Here is an 18,117-nt window from a genome sequence, read left to right as displayed (position 1 = left end):
GTACAGTGTAGGGAATATAGTAAATAATATTATAATAACGATGCATGGTGTCAGGTAAGTAGTAGACTTATCAGAGGGATTACTTTGTAAGTTATATAAATGTCTAACTACTATGCTTCACCTGAAACTAATATAGTATTGAATGTCAACTGTAATTGAAAAAATATTTTAAAAATTTAATTACACTTTAGACTTAAAATTGAAAGTATTAATCGTATTTCAGATATCTGGAATATATCATAAAATATACATGTAAACACATAAATAAGAAGGAAAAAATAATAACCCAACATGCAACAAGCTTCCAGAACTACATAGTCACGTATTTTTGGAAGATTTTTCAAACTGAAGAATTCTATGAACAAGCAGGGAAAACTGTCAAGATACTAAAATAACAAAAGCCAATAAACTTTGTTCCCTCCTCACCACTTAACTTAGCAAGATAACTATTTAAAGGAAAAGTTTTGCTTTCTACTGTACCAGTTGTCAAAGATGTGTGAGGGGAACAGAAGATAGATATTCTCAAGCATGTAATAATATAGAAATTATACACACATCAAAGAGTGTGTGTATCACATATAATTTCAGGTCCGAGGAAATTATGCATGGTAGAAACTGGTAGTAATTAAGGCAACTAGTTAGCTATAGAGATATGACAAAATAATTGCAAGAGTACGTTATTATTTTATTATTCAAATATATGATATGATTTATTGCATGAATGGGTTAAACAAAAATATTTTAACTTTAATCATCAAAAAGGCATTGTTAAAAACTTTTTAAAAAACTCTAAACATCAAGACTTGTCATGGTAAGAATTACTTGTTTAAACCAAAAGGCTTTGTGTGTCATACTTGCTGAGTCTCAGAGGGACTTCTTTGGGACCATTACTCTCCACAAATCTCACAGGGAAAGGTGTCTATAGTACATAGATAACATATGTAGGTGTGATCTGTCAATATTGAAGATGTAGCTTATGAGGTTGAATCTATTGAAATATGTCTTGTTATGTTAATAAGCTTCACTTATATTTTATATCTGGTTTATAAAGTGTTCCTAAACAGCAATGAGAAGGAGTAATCACAGTGACTTTATCAGTGGACTAGGTGTAGCATAACGAAATACAGACCGTGGGGCTTAAACCACCAACATTTATTTTCTCATCGTTCTGGAGGTTGGAAGTCCAAGAGTAAGGTGTTTCTAGATTTGTTTCTCCTGAAGCCTCCCTCCTTGGTTTGCAAATGGCTGCCTTCTCCCTATGCCCAAACATGGCCTTTTCTCTGAGAATGCTCATCCCTGGTGTCTCTCTTTTCTTATAAAGACACCAGTATTATTGGATTAGGGCCCCATCCTAAAGAACTTAATTCCTTTAAAAGTATTTCCAAACACAATCACATTGGGGGTTTAGGCTTCAACACATGAATTTGGGAGAGGCACAATTCAATCTGTAAGAGAGACTCACTGTCTCCTTTGGCTGACTTAAAGTCTCTAGAACTAGATACTAATTTTCTAGGACTTACTCTTTAATGAAACAACACTGGGGAATATCCCAGATTCAGAAACACCAGTCTAGTCTCCATAGTCATATAAATATGTAAATATATATAACTATACAGAGAAAAATATGTATAAAATATACATACATGTATATATTTATATATGAAACTTTATTTTATATTATTTACATGAGCTTCATCATCATCTAACAAACCAAATATATATGCATCCATTACAATACTTAACCATGAAACACCAAAGTTTTTAAAATTAAAATTAGGATGAAAATAAGTATATAGGATATCATTTTTAACATTTAAAAAGTGCATAAGTAGTATATATTCCTAGAGAATACATATAAACGAAGAAATATATCACCCATAATTTACCACTTAAGGAGACTCAGGAACTTTCAGAAGTGAAAGATTTTGATTATCTCGGTCCTGGAGCCAACGTCTAAAATAAGTTTAACAAATCTCCCAGTGAGAGGGATCCCAGCCAGCCTCTGAGCTCTGTGTATTCCCATTGGCCATATGGCACAGTGCCTTTTACACAGTAAGTACCCAATAAATGTTCGTCGTGTTAGTAAAAGTCTAGTTGAAAACATTCTGATTTTTAAATCCTCAATGACCTTTCTATAAAAAACTCTTTTTATTAACATTTAATTGAAGGCTAAGAAATTTCAAATATAAGAATCCAGATTTCAAATTTGCAACCTGCAACTCTAGTGTTTGATTTAGTGGTCACACTCTGGCATAAAATTTCCCTTCAGGGAAAAAGTCTCGAGAGAAAGGAAATTCTTACTTCCCAAGGATCTCACAGAGCTGAAATAAATGACATCTGACCTGTAATCAAAGTGAATGAAAGCAGTGTAAAAAGCATTTTGGTAAGTTGGAGACATCGGGGACTTAGAAGGGAGAGCTCGGTTCCTCCCCAGCTCAAGCAGAAAAATAACTCCTGGCCACACATGGTGAGATGAAGGCCAGAGAAAAAGATAGCCCAGGCCAGCTTCCTCTCCATACCCAGAGAGACTGTCCTTGTCTTACACCAGCCACATTTTCACACTTAATTAACACTTCTGCAGGGATCATGTACACTAAACTATCATCAGTATTTTTACCTTTCTTGGTCTATGAAGATGGTGAAGTTCAAGTTGATTAAAAAGCTCTTAGCTTCCTTGCTTCAAAACACAAAACAAGACTGACCCAAGGGATCAAACCTTCTAATTGCACTTACTCAAGAGCTTATTATTAAGTCTGCAACCTCACCTTGCCACCTCACAATAATTAGTCTTCTGTTCTGATGGATCATTAGATTCCACCTCCTTGAACCACCTAAACTGAGCTGTGACGGGCCCCTGGATTTAAGGTGCTATTTCTGACAGGGAACCAAGACTCACACCTTTTTTATTTTATTTTAATTTTTAATTTTTTGCAAGTCAACCCTTGGTTGACCTCACAGGACCTTGTCAGCTAACAACCTCTTATTTTTTTATTTCTTATGCCTACAGCATCTGGTCTTCCTAGGTGGTCTCCCATCCAAGTACTAAGCAGGTCCAACCCTGCTTAACTTCTGAGATCAGACCGGATCAGGCTTGTTCAGGGTGGCATGGCCATAGACAAGATCCACACCTTTAGATCAGGGATCTTCCCTAGTGTCATTATGTTAAAGAATCAAATACTTGCATTTTAATGCACAGAGATTATTTTTTCTCCTTTGGAGTTTTCCTATGTTACTTTTAACAAAGATGGCAGAAGCCCTTAAATTAGTAGCATTATCAGGTATGTTGTCAGAGTCTCCCAGTTAAGGGCTTTGTTTATGCTCATGCCAAAAGGAAGTCAGAATTACCTGGTAGTCCTATGATTAAAAGCAGAAGTCTGGTCCTGGAAATTTTCTTGTACCTCCTCTAGAGCTATGGATAATTTCTCTGAATTCAACCATTTTTTATGAAAAATGGCTGCTTGGTCAGAAGCTAAATAAAGATGGCTGCATTTCAGAGGAAGTTGGTAGAGCCTTAGCATAAATGCTTTAGTTTATGGGTATCTTATTTATACATCCAAATAGATGCATATACACATAGTCATTAATAGCTTGCTTTAAAGAGTACCTTGAGCTTAACTGGAGTCTATCTAATTTTATTGGCCATTATGTGTGTTATACTTTCAAATTAAAAAAAAAAAATCTTGCTTGCTTAAAGTCATCAACATTAAACTAAGATTTTTTCTAAAAAAATCTAGCTATTTGAATTTTTTTTTCTTTCTAGACCCTTCATTTCTAGAAATTTCTAAGCCTTTTATAAGAGCTAATTTGAGGTAATTTTGCTTTCCTATGTGCATAATGACTGTTGAGTGAGGAGAGACAGGGACTTGTCAGGAGGAGGTTTACTCAGCAGGGAAATCTAACTTTTCAAAGAGCTACTTATAACCTGTTTTATAAGCAATCACATATGGTTTATAGGTGGAGCTCTCCCAGATAACCTACCTTGGGAAGATTTCGCATTGTTCTCTCAGGGGTCCCAAACATGCGTTGTTGAAACACTTTGAACTGAAAATAAAGTATGGACAATCTATATTCTAGATGTAGGATGTGGAGGTTATTATTGATTATGAGTATGTGTGTGTGCATGTACAATCCTTGTTGGACTAATAGGAATAGGAAATTAAGAGCACATTGAAGTCAAACAGAACTGATTCAAATCCCTGCTCTCCTACTTAGTAGCTGTGTATGTTTGAAGGGGAGAAATGCACTCTTTCAGGCCCGTAGGATATCCAACCCCCCAGTAATATGGGCATCTTTCCTGTATTCTTTCATATATTTACTTCTCACTCTTTTTTTCTCAAATAATACAGAGAAAGGATAAAATAAAGAAATGGATGATAGCATTTTGTCATAATTTTTCTTCTAACTTGGGTTGTGCAAATTAAAATTGGACTGATGCTTTTCATTTAGTAAGCATTTCTGGCCAAATATTTTTTAAAATACCTCATTGCCCTATATTTCCTAAATAATAAACAGGAATGCCAAAAGTTGAGATGGTTTATGCTCCTGACCATCAGTATTATTCATGTAGAGTTAGAATACAGAAGTGGGAGTTATGGATCCTGAGTTCTGTCCTCTATGAGTCTAATCCCATATATGAGCATTGACCACTGTTCTTATTTTCTAGGATTGTACTACAATATGGGCTAAAAGATAATCTTGTTGTGATTCTTTGTGGATTCCATATTCATATAAAAGAGATGATCTATCCCACATCCTGGCTCGTCAGTTCCTAACACCAACCTACCTTACCCATCGACTCCCATGGTTTTGCTGTAGGTCTCACAATTCCAGTAACTATATCACTTCCAAATTCTCAATTCCAACTACACCACTCTTGAACCACCACTTCCCACCTTTGTAACTCAATTCTCTAACCCCAGTCTATTATTAATGATTTTTACTTCCGTCCTTAGCTAAGATTCCATCATATATTGTTTGTCCCTTTATCCCTCTGTCACTCTCACCTGGCCCAATCCAGCGCTGGTTAAACCCAATTCTTTCTACTCTTTACTTGCCTTTAGTCAGCAGAAGAGTCTTTCTTTAGTCTTAATAAGTAGAATTAAAGCAGTTTTTCCTCCAACTACAGATCTCAAGAGCCTTCTAACACTCCTCAGAAGCACTCCACCTTTCCCACATTTAGAGAAGGCTGCTTCACACTTTCTTTTTTCCTTAAACTTACAGCACCCTTCCCCTCCCCACTGGCAGTTGATTATATGCCCTTTTCACTGAGAAAATGGCGGCAATCATTATCCAATCCAATAGTCTGCCTGTACATAAACTCACACATTATGCTTCCCTTCTAGTTACAACTGTATCAACTTTTCCATTTGCATGCAGGAAACTATCCCCTCTTGCTTGCCCTCTAAGAAATTCTGATTCTGAGATCAAAATTGGTATCTCTAAGTAGAGATCTACTACCTCTAGGAATTAGTCTTTCTGTACTGTAAAGTCAGTTCTCTTCTCTACTCAAATTTTCCCATCCCATCACATAACATTTCTGCTCAAATTTGGCTTTTTTTCATACAACATTTTTGCAGAGCCATTAAGCCCCTGCCTAGCGCTGCCTCCTCCTTTTCCACTTAATTCTAACCTCACTGGTTGTCTTTCTGACCCTTGAATACATCAAATTGATCTGTCCCCAGGGCCTTTGCACCTTGTCTTGTTTCTCTGCTTGGCATATTTCTCCCAGATATTTAAATGATTTACTTCCTCTCTTCATTTAGGCTTTTTTTCCAAAGTCACCTCTTCAGAGCAGCATTTTATAACCACCCTATCAAAAATATTCTCCATACACCTTCAGTCACTCTCCATACTCTATCACGCTTTGTATTTATCGTGTTGCTCATGTTGTAACTTGTTTGTGTTTGTTCCCCTTATTGAAATGTAGCCTCTAAAGTCAAGGATGCACCTGCCTGTCCTATTCAGGGTTTCTCAGCACTGGCTAGAACAGTACCTGGCACATGGCAGGCACACCATAAAACATTTGTACCTAATAAGCATGGGTTCGAGCCCTGCTCAGCTACTTAATAACTTGGTCTTAAACAAGTTAACTTCTTTGGGACTCAATTTCTGAATCTACAATGATAATCCAGATAGGTGATAAAAATAAGAGCCACTACATAGGACTGTTGAAAGATCTCTGACTCCAGCTCAAGCTCTCAACTCCAAATTGTACACCTGCCTATCAAAACCTCCATAAATGCCTGAACTATTCATCCATTCCAGACTGAGGAAATTTAACATCCATTCTTGAATTTTTCACCTCTTTGCAAAAAATTAACAAAACATCACTTGAATAAACATTCATTACTTAGAATTAATGAACCAAGCAATGAAGTTCCTATATGAAAGAGGAACTATGTAAAATCTTCTTTAAATCAATGGCCAACATCAAAATTTTTGGTTAAATACCAGGGCAAAAAACAAACTATGAGAGTGATATCATTAAGATGGTGGTATACGAGACGTCAGCCTCTGTCTGCCCACAAAGGTCAACACTTAAACAGCTATCCATGAACAAAAACAGCTCTGGAAAAGCTGTGAAGTACACTAAAGAAACTTCAGCAGCACAGTGGAACAAAAATACAAAGAAAAGGAGGAGAAAGAAGAGAAAGAGGAGGAGGAGGAGAAAATTAAAAGAGTAGGCAGACAGATGTTTTTGCCTGCATCATCCCATTCCCCAGGCAAGCACTGTTCGGTGCCATGAGGAAACTCCTCAGCTCTAAAGCATTCCTCTTGCTGGAAAAGGAAGATCAGGGTAAGTGACCAGCGTGTCTACCCTTTCAGTTCATGAAGTTCTCATTTTGATTTTACCCTACTCATGCTGGCAAAGCTGAGAGGTGTAGAAAAAGCTGAGAACAAGGGAAAAAAGCAGGATCTACCAATAGCAGCCACACAGCAGGAGTGATAAGGCTCACAGTGACCTGTTCTACAAAAAACTCCAGCAGCTTTCACTGGTGAAGAAAGAAGCAACAGCCAGCACAGCTGCCACAGAACCACTGCAGATTTTACCAGCTTTTGGTACTCATGTTTGCTAATGTCAGCTGCCTGTGTCCCAGCTATACACCCCACCCTCCAGAATCCTGGGAACCACACCAGCTGCCAGTCCAGGCCTCCGTGGCTACACAAGTGAAAGATGGCAGCCTTGACCCCAGCAATTAAACCCTACTGCCATGCATGCCCTGGGGGCTAGCATCTCTAGCTATGTACCTGCATGCTGCTGCCCTGACCCCTATCACCAGTCTGCACTGTGAGAAAATGCCCAGGGGGAGACTGTGCAAGCATAGGAGAGCTCATTCAACAACCAGAGTCCCAACAGTTGCTTGTGGACCCAAATCAGGCACTGTCTACTATCACTGGCCTGCACCACAACACTCAGCTGAAACTAGCCTCTCCAGCTGTGTACCTGCATGTCCCCAGCCCAACCCTCATTTCTGGCCTCCACTGCCATGTACTTGTAACAACTCTTAGTAGCCACAGTAGTACATGTTGAGAGCCAGAGAATCTGCAGTTGGCTCCAGACCTTGCTGCCTGCCCTAGCTCTTATCATGACATATGTGTCTGCACTTAGCCTCTGCCGCTACACAGATACCTGCAGCTGGACCCCACAATCAGGTGTGTGCATGCTACCAGCTCTGGTGACCACCAATACCTGTCCTGGTCCTGGACCTAGAGGTGCTGCTGAGGACCCCAACAGCCATGGCAGCCACAGTGGACCTCCCAAAGTGATCATAAAGGACCACAAATTTGTTGATGCTGTGGATCCCAGTGGCCTGAGTCAAAGAGATGTTATGCCTCCCCTAAACTGCCACAAACTGCCTTACTTAGCATCCTGCAACTCCAGAACTTCCTCCCCACCTGTAGGTGAAAATCTGCCCTTACCAAAATCAATCTATAAAGTCTGGAAGAGTTGATTGCTTCTTAAAATGCACAGACACCTATGCAAGGCTATAAGAATCATGAGGGAAACAGGACTCTGCCAAAGAACACAGTAAACCTCCAAACTACCCTTAAGAAATGGAGGTCCAAGAATAACCTGAAAAAGTTCTAAAGTTATTTAGAGAACTACAAGAGAACATAAATAAGCAACTCAATAATATCAGGAAAATAATACAAGAAAAAAATCTGAAATTCAACAAAGAGATAGAAAACATTAAAAAAAAAAAAAGAACCGAATAGAAATTTTGGAGCGAAAAATACAATGATCAAAAGAATTCAATAGAGAACTGATTTGACCAAGGAGAAGAAAGAGTAAGTGAGCCTGAAGACATATCAATTGAAATTATCCATCAGAAGAGTCAAAATTTTAAAAAAATGAAAAAGAGTGAAGAAAGTTTATATGATTTATGGCATACCATAAAAACGTATAAACTATTAGTTCCAGAAGGAGAAAAAGGGTAAAAGAGGGGGGGAAAAAACATTTAAAGATATAATGGCCAAGAACTTCAAAAATCTGGGAAGAGTTTTGTATATCTAAACTCATGAAGCTCATAAGCACTAAATAAAAGCAACTTAAAGAGACCATCTCTAATACAATATAATAAACCTGTCAGAAATCAGACAAATAGAATTTTAAGAGCAACAAGAAAAAGAAAAACTTGTAACTTACAAGAGAACTCTCATAAGGCTATTAGCAGTTTTCTCAGCAGAAGCCTTACAGGACAGGAGAACATGGGATGATATATTCAAAGCGCTTAAAGAAAAAAACTACCAACCAAGAATACTTTACCTGGGAAAGCAGTTCTGAAATGAAGGCAAGATAAAGATTTTCTCAGACGAAGAAAAGATAAGAGAATTCATCACCACAGCCTTACAAGAAGTGCTGAAGGAAGTTCTTCAAGCTGAAACGAAAAGATGTTAATAAGTAACACAAAAACCTGAAAATATTTGGTTTTCAGGTCTTTGAAAGGTAAAGGTAAGTATATAGTCTAATTCAGATATTCCAATACTGTAATATAGTAGAGTACTAACCACTTAACTTTAATATAAAGGTTAAAGGACAAGAATATTAAAAATATGTATAGCTACAATATTTTTAATGAATATACAATATAAGAGGTAAATAGTGACATCAGAAATATAAAAGGAGGAGGAGTAGAAGCGTAGAGTTTTATATATGATCAAAGTTAAATTATGAGCATAAAATAGGTGGTTATATCTATAAGATGTATTCTGTAAGCCTCATGGTCAGCCAAAAATTGCAATAGATGCCGCAATGGAGCCACAGTCCATGGACTTCAGCTATGCCACCCTGAACAAGCCCAATGTCTGATCTCAGAAGCTAAACAGGGTCGGACCTTGTAAGTACTTAGATGGGAGACAACCTAGGAAGACCAAGTACTATAGGCATAAATAATAATAATTGAAAAATTACAATAGATTCACAAAAGATAAAGGAAAGAAACTAAAACCATACCACTCTGGACAAACATCAATTCACAAAGTAAGGAAGCAAAGAGAAAGAAAGGAACAGGAGAATTAGAAAATGGCCAGGAAACAGTTAATATGATGGTATTAGTAGGTTCTTACCTATCAATAATTACTCTAAAAGTAAATAGATTAAATTCTTTAATACAAAGATATAGAGCAGCTAGTTGGATAACAAAATAAGACCCAACTATATGCTGCCAATAAGAGACTCGCTTAGCTTTAAGAACATATACAGGCTGTAAGTGAATTGGCGGGAAGAAAAGATATTCCATACAAGTGGAAGCCAAAAGAGAGCAGGGGTAGCTATCTTTATATCAGAAAAAAATACACTTTATCTAAAAATTGTAACAAGACTCAAAAAAGGTCATTATATAATGATAAAGGCATCTACTCATCAAGAAGATATAATAATCATAAATACATACCCACGACATCAGAAAAACCTACATATATTAAGAATAGTATCAGATCGGAAGGGAGAAATAAACAATACAATAATAGATCAATGAATAGATTATAGAGGCAGAAAATCAACAAGAAAATATTGAGTTTAAACCATACTTTAGACCAAATGAACTTAACAGACATATATAAAACATTCCATCCAAATGAACTTAACAACATATACAAAACCTTCCATCCAACAGTAGCAGAATATTATTCTTAAGCACACATAAAATAGTCTCTAGAATAGATCATATGATAGATCACAAAAGAAGTCTTAGCAAACTTAAAAAGACTGAAATCATACCAAGTATTTCTTCCAACCACAATGGTATGAAACTGGAAATGAATAAAAGGAGGAAGGCTAGAAATTTCAAAAATACATTTTAACAATGTTAATTCTTCTAATCTATGAGCACAGAATATCTTTTCATTTCCTGAGCAACCAAGAGGTGAAAGAAGAACTCAAAACGAAAATTTTAAAAAAACTTTAAACAAACAAAAATTAGAAACACAACATATCAAAACTTATGGGATGCTGCAAAAGTAGTTTTAAGAGGAAAGATTATAGTGTTAAATTCCTAAATCAAGAAAAAAAGATTAAATTAAATTTACACCTACAGTAACTAGAAGAAAAACAAATGAAGACCAAAGTAAGCAGAAAAAGGAAATAACAAAGATCCAAGCAGAAATAAGTGAAATAGAAACACAGAAAAAACAATAGAATAACAAAACTAGGAACCAATTTTTTAAAAAGGTAAGCAAACTGACAGATCTTTAGCTAGATTTAAAAAAAGGAAGGGGGGAAGGTCCAAAGCAATAAAATCAGAAATGAAAGAGGAAACATTACAACTGATATCACAGAAGTGTAAACAATTATAAACTATTATTGTGAAGAATTATACAATAACAAATTAGATAATCTAGAATAAATAAATAAATTTCTAGAAATAAACAACATAAAAAACTGAATTATGAAGAAATAGAAAATTTGGACAGATCGATAAAAAATAATTGAATCCATGAGTAAAAACATTCCCCCCAAAAGCCAGGACCAGGTATTTCCACAAGTTTTTACTGCCAAACTCTTTTTTATTTTTTTTAATTTTTAATTAAGTTTATTGGGATAACATTGGTTGTTACAATTATATAATTTTCAGACATACATTATCATTTGACATCTATATATTCTATTGTGTTTTTACCGCCCAAAGTCCAGTTTCCTTCAGATACCATATATGTGATCCCTTTTACCCACTTCACCCTCTCCCTAAACCCTATATTCGCTCCCCTTTACCCTGTATAGTTCCACCCTCTTTCTCCACCCCACTACTAACCACTACTCTATAGTCCTCTGGTAACCACTAGCCTATAGTCAATGTCCACGAGTCTCTGTTTGTTTGTCATGCTCATTTGTTGCTTTTAGGTTTATATTCCACGTATAAGTAATATTATGTGATTTTCCACTTTTTCTGTCTGGCTTATTTCGCTTAGCATGATTATCTCGACGTCTATCCATGTTGTCGCAAATGGCAGTATTTCATCTCTTCTTATGGCTGAGTAATATTCCATTGTATATATGTACCACAGCTTCTTTAGCCAATCATCTATTGTAGGACACTTTGGCTTCTTCCATGTCCTGGCCACTGTGAATAATGCTGCTATGAACATCGGTGTGAAAATATCTTTTTGGATATGGGTTTTCAAGTCTTTGGTGTAAATACCCAGCAGAGGGATTGCTGGATCATATGGTAGATCGATTTTTAGTTTTCTGAGGAACCTCCATACTGTTATCCATAGTGGCTGTATAATTTGCAGTCCCACCAGTAGTGTATGAGGCTTCTTTTCTCTGCATTCTCTCCAACATTTGTTATTACATGTCCTGTTTATTATAGCTATCCTAACAGGTGCGATATGATATTTCATTTTGGTTTTGATTTGCATTTCTGTAATAGCTAGCGATGTTGAGCATCTTTTCATATATTTGTTGGCCATTGTATGTCCAACAAAGAGATGGTCTGTTCAGGTCTTCAGCCCATTTTTTGATTGGATCGTTTGTATTTTTGTTGTTATTAAGTTGTATGAGTTCTTTGTATATTTTGGATATTGCGCCCTTATGGAAGGTATTGTTTGCAAATATATTTTCCAGTTCAGATGGTACTCTACCTTGTTGACAATTTCTTTTACTGAGCAGAAGCTTTTTAGTTTGATGTAGTCCCATTCATTTATTTTAGCTTTTACTTCCCTTGTTTTGAGGTCAAATTCATAAAATCCTCTTTAAGTCCAAGGTCCTTGAGTTTCGTTCTATATTTTCTTCTATGCATTTTATTGTTATAGGTCTTTGAATCAGGTCCTTAATACATTTTGAGTTAATTTTGCTGTGAGGTGATAGACAACAGTCTAGTTTCATTCTTTTGCAGATGGTTTTCCAATTTTCCCAGCACTATTTATTGAAGAGGCTTTCCTTTCTCCACTGTATGTTTTTGGCTTTTTTGTCATAAATTATTTGCCCATATAAATATGGGTTCACTTCTTGACTCTTGATTCTGTTCCACTGGTTTGTGTGTCTGATTTGCTGCCAACACCATGCCTTTTTGATTACTGTCGCTTTGTAGAATAATTTGAAGTCAGGCAGATTGATGCTCCAGTCTCATTCTTTTTTCTCAGGATGGCTTTGGCAATTCAGGGTCTTTTGTCCTTCCATACAAATCTGATGATTTTTTTGTTCTATTTCTTTAAAAAATGCCAATAGGATTTTGATGGGGATTGCATTAAATCTGTATAATGCTTTAGGTAATATGGTCGTTTTCACTATGTTGATTCTTCCAATCCAAGAACATGAAGTATCTTCAATTCTTTGTATTCTCTTCGATTTCTTTTAATAGGGTCTTGTAGTTTTCATTATATATGTCTTTCACATGTTTCATTAAATTTATTCCTAGGTATTTTATACTTTTTGTTGCAATTGCAAAAGGAGTTTTTTTTCCTCTTCTTTTTCTGATGCTTCATTATTACAGTATAGGAAAGCTATGGATTTTTGAACGTTGTATCCTCTTCGATTTCTTTTAATGGGGTCTTGTGGATTTCATTATATATGTCTTTCACATGTTTCGTTAAATTTATTCCTAGGTATTTTATACTTTTTATTGCAATTGCAAAAAAAATTGTTTTTTCCACTTCTCTTTTGGATGCTTCATTATTAAAGTGTAGGAAAGCTATGGATTTTTGAACGTTGATTTCGTATCCAGAGACTTTACTGTATTTGTTTATTGTTTCTAGTAGTGTTCTTGTATAGTTTTGGGGGTTTTCTAAATAGAGAATCATGTTATCCACAAATAGTAACAGTTTGACTTCTTCATTTCCTATTTAAATGCCTTTCATATCTTTCTCTTGTCTGATTGCACTCACCAGGAACTCCAATTTTATATTGAATAACAATGGCAATAGTGAACAGACTTGCCTTGTTCCTCATCTTAGAGGGGAGGTTTTCAGTTTTTCACCATTAAGTATAATGTTGGTTAAGAGTTTGTCAAATATGGTCTTTATTATGTTAAGGTATTTTCCTTCTATACCGATGTTTTAAGTGTTTTGAGCATAAATGAATGCTGCATCTTGTCGAAAGTTTGTTCTTCATCTATTGATATAATCATATGATTTTTATTTTTTAATTTGTTTATGTGCTGTATTACATTAATCGATTTGCATATGTTGAACCATCCCTGTTTCCTAGGATGAAGCCCACTTGATTGTGGTGTATAATCTTTTAATCTTTTTAATATGTTGCTGTCTTCAGTTCGCTAGTGTCTTATTTAGGATTTTTTCATCTGTGTTCATAAGAGATATTGGTATGCAGTTTTCTTTTTTTGTGTTATCTTTACCAGGTATTGGTGTCAGGGTAACACTGGCCTCATAAAATAATTTAGGAAGTATTGCCTCCTCTTCGATTTTTTGGAAGAGTTTGAGAACAGGTATTAAATCTTTGAATGTTTGGTAGAATTCACTGGTAAAGCCATCTGGTCCTGGACATTTACTTTTTGAGATGTTTTTAATGATTATTTCAATTTCCATACTGCTGATCAGTCTATTTAGATTTTCCAGATCTTCTTTATTCAGTCTAGGAAGATCGTATTTTTCCAAGTACTGGTCCATTTCTTCTAGGTTATTAAATTTGGTGTTATATACTTTTTCATAGTATTCTTGTATGATCCTTTGTATTTTTGTGATGTCAGTCATAATTTTCCCTCTTTCATCCTGATTTTGTTTATTTGTGTCTTTTCTTTTTCTTCTTTAGTGAATCTAGCCAAGGGTTTGGTAATTTTATTAACCTTCTCAAAGAACCATCTCTTTGTTGCATTTTTTTATTGTTTTTTTGTTGTTGTTGTGTTGTTGTTGTTGTTGTTGTTTTCAGTTTCATTTATTTCTGCTCTAATTTGATTTAGATTTCTTTCCTTCTACTGGCTTCATTTGTTCTTCGTTTTCTAAGTTTTTTAAGATGAAGCATTAGGTTGTTTATTGGTGCTCGTTCTTGTTTTTGGAGATAGGCTTATAATGATATAAACTTTCCTTTAATGACTGCTTTTGCTGTGTCCCAAAAGTTTCGATATGTTATACTATCATTATCATTTGTTTCTATGTATTTCATGATCTCTCTTCTTCTCTGACCCAGTTATTCTTCAGTAGCATGTTGTTTAATCTTCATGCATTTGTGGTTTTTCCTGATTCCTTTCTGCAGTTGATATCTAGTTTCAAAGCATTATGATTATAGAATATGCTTGGTATGATTTCAACCCTTATATTTGTTGAGGCTATCTCCGTGTCTCAGTATGTGGTCAATTCTTGAGAATATTCCACGTGCAATAGAGAAGAATGTATAAGCAGCCGTTTTGGGATGGAAGGCTCTGTAAATGTCAATTATGTCCAGTTGGTCTAATGTTTCATTTAAGGATGTTATTTCCTTATTGATTTTCTGTTTGGATGATCTGTCCATAATCAAAGGTGGGTGCTTAGGTCCCCTACTACAATAGTGTTTTGGTCTTTTTCTCTTTTTAGTTCTGTTTGTAATTACTTTATATATTTCGGGGCACCCTGATTGGGAACATAGATATTAATAAGTGTTATGTCTTCTTGGTGCATGATTTTCTTTATCATTATGACTTGTCCTCAGTATATTTCTTTACCTTTTTTATTTTGAGTCTATTTCGTTTGGTATTAGTACCGCTATTTCTCTGAATGCCGTTTGCTTGAAATATCATTTTCTACCCTTTCACTTTGAGTCTATATTTGTATTTGGAGCTGAGATGTGTTTCCTGGAGGCAGCATATAATTGAGTTTTGTTTTTTGATCCATTCTGCAACTCTGTTCCTTTTTATTGGTGAATTCTCTCCATTTACATTTAGGATGATTATTAAAATATGAGATCTTCTTATAGCCATTTTCTCTTTTGCTTTTTTGTAGTTTAGTGTTTCTATTGCTTCTTTGTCCTTGTACTTCACTTTTTTTTATTTTGGTTGGCTTTTGTGTGTTTTCCCTCTGGTCGTTCTTATTTTATATTATATACAATGATTCTGAATCTTTGGTGTGCAGTTACATTATAAATATGTAAAGGATAGTTTCCCCCCTTTTCAGTCATTTTTATCTCAATTTGTTCCTATGTATGCTGAACGTTCATTACTATCTTGCTATAACAGTTCACTTCTTATTGTTTAAGCTTATAATGCCCTGTTATTGGTAAAGTTTGCACTCTTCTTCTATTTGCCTGATAGTCACTTTCCTCCTAATTATGTATTATTTTTTGCCATTTCCTTTAGGTGAACTGACCTCTTTTAGTATTTTCTGTAGTGCGGGCCTTATAGTGAAGAATTCCCTCAGTTTTTGTATGTCTGTACGAGTCTTTATTTCTCCTTCATATCTAAAGGAGAACTTAGCTGAATACATTATTCTAGGCTGGTAGTTCTTTTCACTTAATAGTTTAAATATTTGAATCCATTCCTTTCTGGCTTGTAAGGTTTGCGCTGAGAAGTCTGAGGATAATCTAATGGGTTTGCCTTTATAGGTTAATATTTATTTCTCCCTGGCTGCCTGAGAATTCTATCTTTGTCATTGATTTTTGATAACTTTAATACAATATGTCTTGGTGAAGGCTTTTTTGTTTGTTTGTTTAGATAACTGGATGTTCTGTTGACTTCTTGAATTCCAAGCTCCAGCTCATTCCTTAGATTTGGGAAATTTTCATTAACTGTTTGAAAATGCTTTCTAGTCCCTGCTCCTTTTGCTTGCCTTTGGTAATGCCCATTATTCTTATGTTTCCTCTCCTGATGGTATCAGCTAGTTCTTGTATTTCTCTTTCATTATTTTTCATTCTTCGGTTTCTCTCTTCTTCCTTCTGATTTATTTCTAGATTTCTGTCTTCGATATCAATGATACTTTCTTCCATTTGGTCGACTCTATTTCCCAAGCTTGCTATTTTATTTTTCAACTCTTGCAGTGTGTTCTTCATCTCCAGAAGTTCCTTTAGGTTCTTTTTGAGGGTTTCAATCTTTTTACTCTGCTCATCTAGTTGTTTTTTCAATTCCTGAAATTGTTGATTTGAGTTGTTTTGGATCTCATTGAATTTTTTTCAGAAGTACTATCCTGAATTCTCTGTCATTTAAGTTGCAAATTTCTATGTCTGTAAGCTTATTTTCTGGAGATTTTTCTCTTTCTTTTTGAGATGGCTTGTCACCTTGGTTGTTCATGGTGTTTAATGGACTATTTCTCCACCTAAGAATTAATGGAAGTGTATTCTGGTATTTTTCTAGAAAGAAAATTTAGCCTGTTGCAAAGATGACACTTTTCTTTTGGTTTCCAGTAGTGTCTAAATCTTTTGGATCCCTGCATTATATAAAGTCTTAATAACACTTTTAAAATTTTCTTGTAGATATTTAATCACACTTGTTACCCTCAGTTTCAGTCCCTTTCAGTGTCAGTGACAGTCTCGGCACTGTTTGCTCAGCTTCCACTGGAGCTCCATGGTGATCAGTCTTGGAGGGTATGGGGGGAAGGGCCCTCTGGGTTGGAGGTTGGGGGCTGCGGCTCTGCCTTGGTTTCGCAAATGCAGCCAGCAAAAATCAGCTGTTGTTCCTCTGTGCTCTTCTCCCACTTCTCTACTTTCTGCCCTAATGACTGAGCTCTGCAGCCAGCCAGTCACAGAGAGCTGGTTACTATCCCAGCCAGGAATGTTCAAGGAACTCGTGCAGGAACTTGCCTCTCCTCCCCTCCCCCTTCTCTTTCAGAGAGCTCTGGCAGCTCGGAGAGGCAGCTGCTTTATTACTCTCAGTCCACCTCCCGACACCCAGAGTTCTGACCTGTGGGAGCTCTTATGCACAGATCTCATACTCAGACATGCTAGTGAGGAGTTTGAGTGTTTTTTGTTGAGTTTTAGATGTTCAGCTTTACTGTCATTTCAAGGGGAAATATAGAAGGATGTCTCTCACTCCACCACGTGTTCTACAATATTCCTATCAAATATTTAAAAAAGAATTAATGTCAATCTTTCTCACACTTCCAAAAAACTGAGAATGAAGAAACACTCCTAAACTCATTTTACAAGGCCAGCATTATGCTGATATCAAAGCCACATAAAGATACTACAGCAAAGAAAAATGCAGATCAATATTCCTGATGAACTGATGCAAAAATTTTCAACAAAATATTAGCAAACAGAATTCAACAGCACCTCAAAAGGATCATACACTATAATTAAGTGAGATTTATTCTTGGGATGCAAGGATGGTTTACCATATGTAAATCAATCAATAAATAAAATAAACATTAATAGAATAAAAGATAAATATCATGCAATCATGTCAATAGAGCAGAAAAAAGTATTTGACAAAATACAATATCCTATTATAACAACAATAATAAAAAACTCAACTAATTGGGCATAGAAGGAACATATCTCAACATAATGAAGGCCATATGTAACAAGCTCACAGCTAACATCATACTCAACAGTGAAAGATTGAAAGCTTTTCCTCTAAGATTAGGAACAAGATGAGAGTGACCACTTTCAACAATTCTATTCAAAATAGTACTACAAGTCCTAGCCAGAGTAATCAGGCAAGAAAAGGAAGTAAAAGACGTCCAAACTGGAAAGGAAGAAGTAAAATTGTCTTTGCAATGATATAATTTTATGCATAGAAAATCCTAAAGACCGCAGCAAGA

General features: G+C 35.6%; 1 protein-coding gene and 1 pseudogene across 1 annotated transcript in view; one reads left to right on the top strand and one right to left on the bottom strand.

Annotated features, from left to right (window-relative positions):
* Nucleotides 1-18,117, top strand: part of HECW1 (HECT, C2 and WW domain containing E3 ubiquitin protein ligase 1) — a 469,328-nt gene that overhangs the window by 249,312 nt on the left and 201,899 nt on the right. The gene's annotated exons all lie outside the window — the stretch shown is intronic.
* On the bottom strand, nt 2,999-3,117 carry LOC120592105 (uncharacterized; annotated as a pseudogene).

This window comes from Pteropus medius, unplaced genomic scaffold, assembly GCF_902729225.1.
Source record: "Pteropus medius unplaced genomic scaffold, Ma_sr-lr_union100, whole genome shotgun sequence".
NCBI classification, from domain to species: domain Eukaryota; kingdom Metazoa; phylum Chordata; class Mammalia; order Chiroptera; family Pteropodidae; genus Pteropus; species Pteropus medius.
Note: the sequence above shows the minus strand (reverse complement) of the source record. Positions and strands in the feature narration are given on the sequence as shown.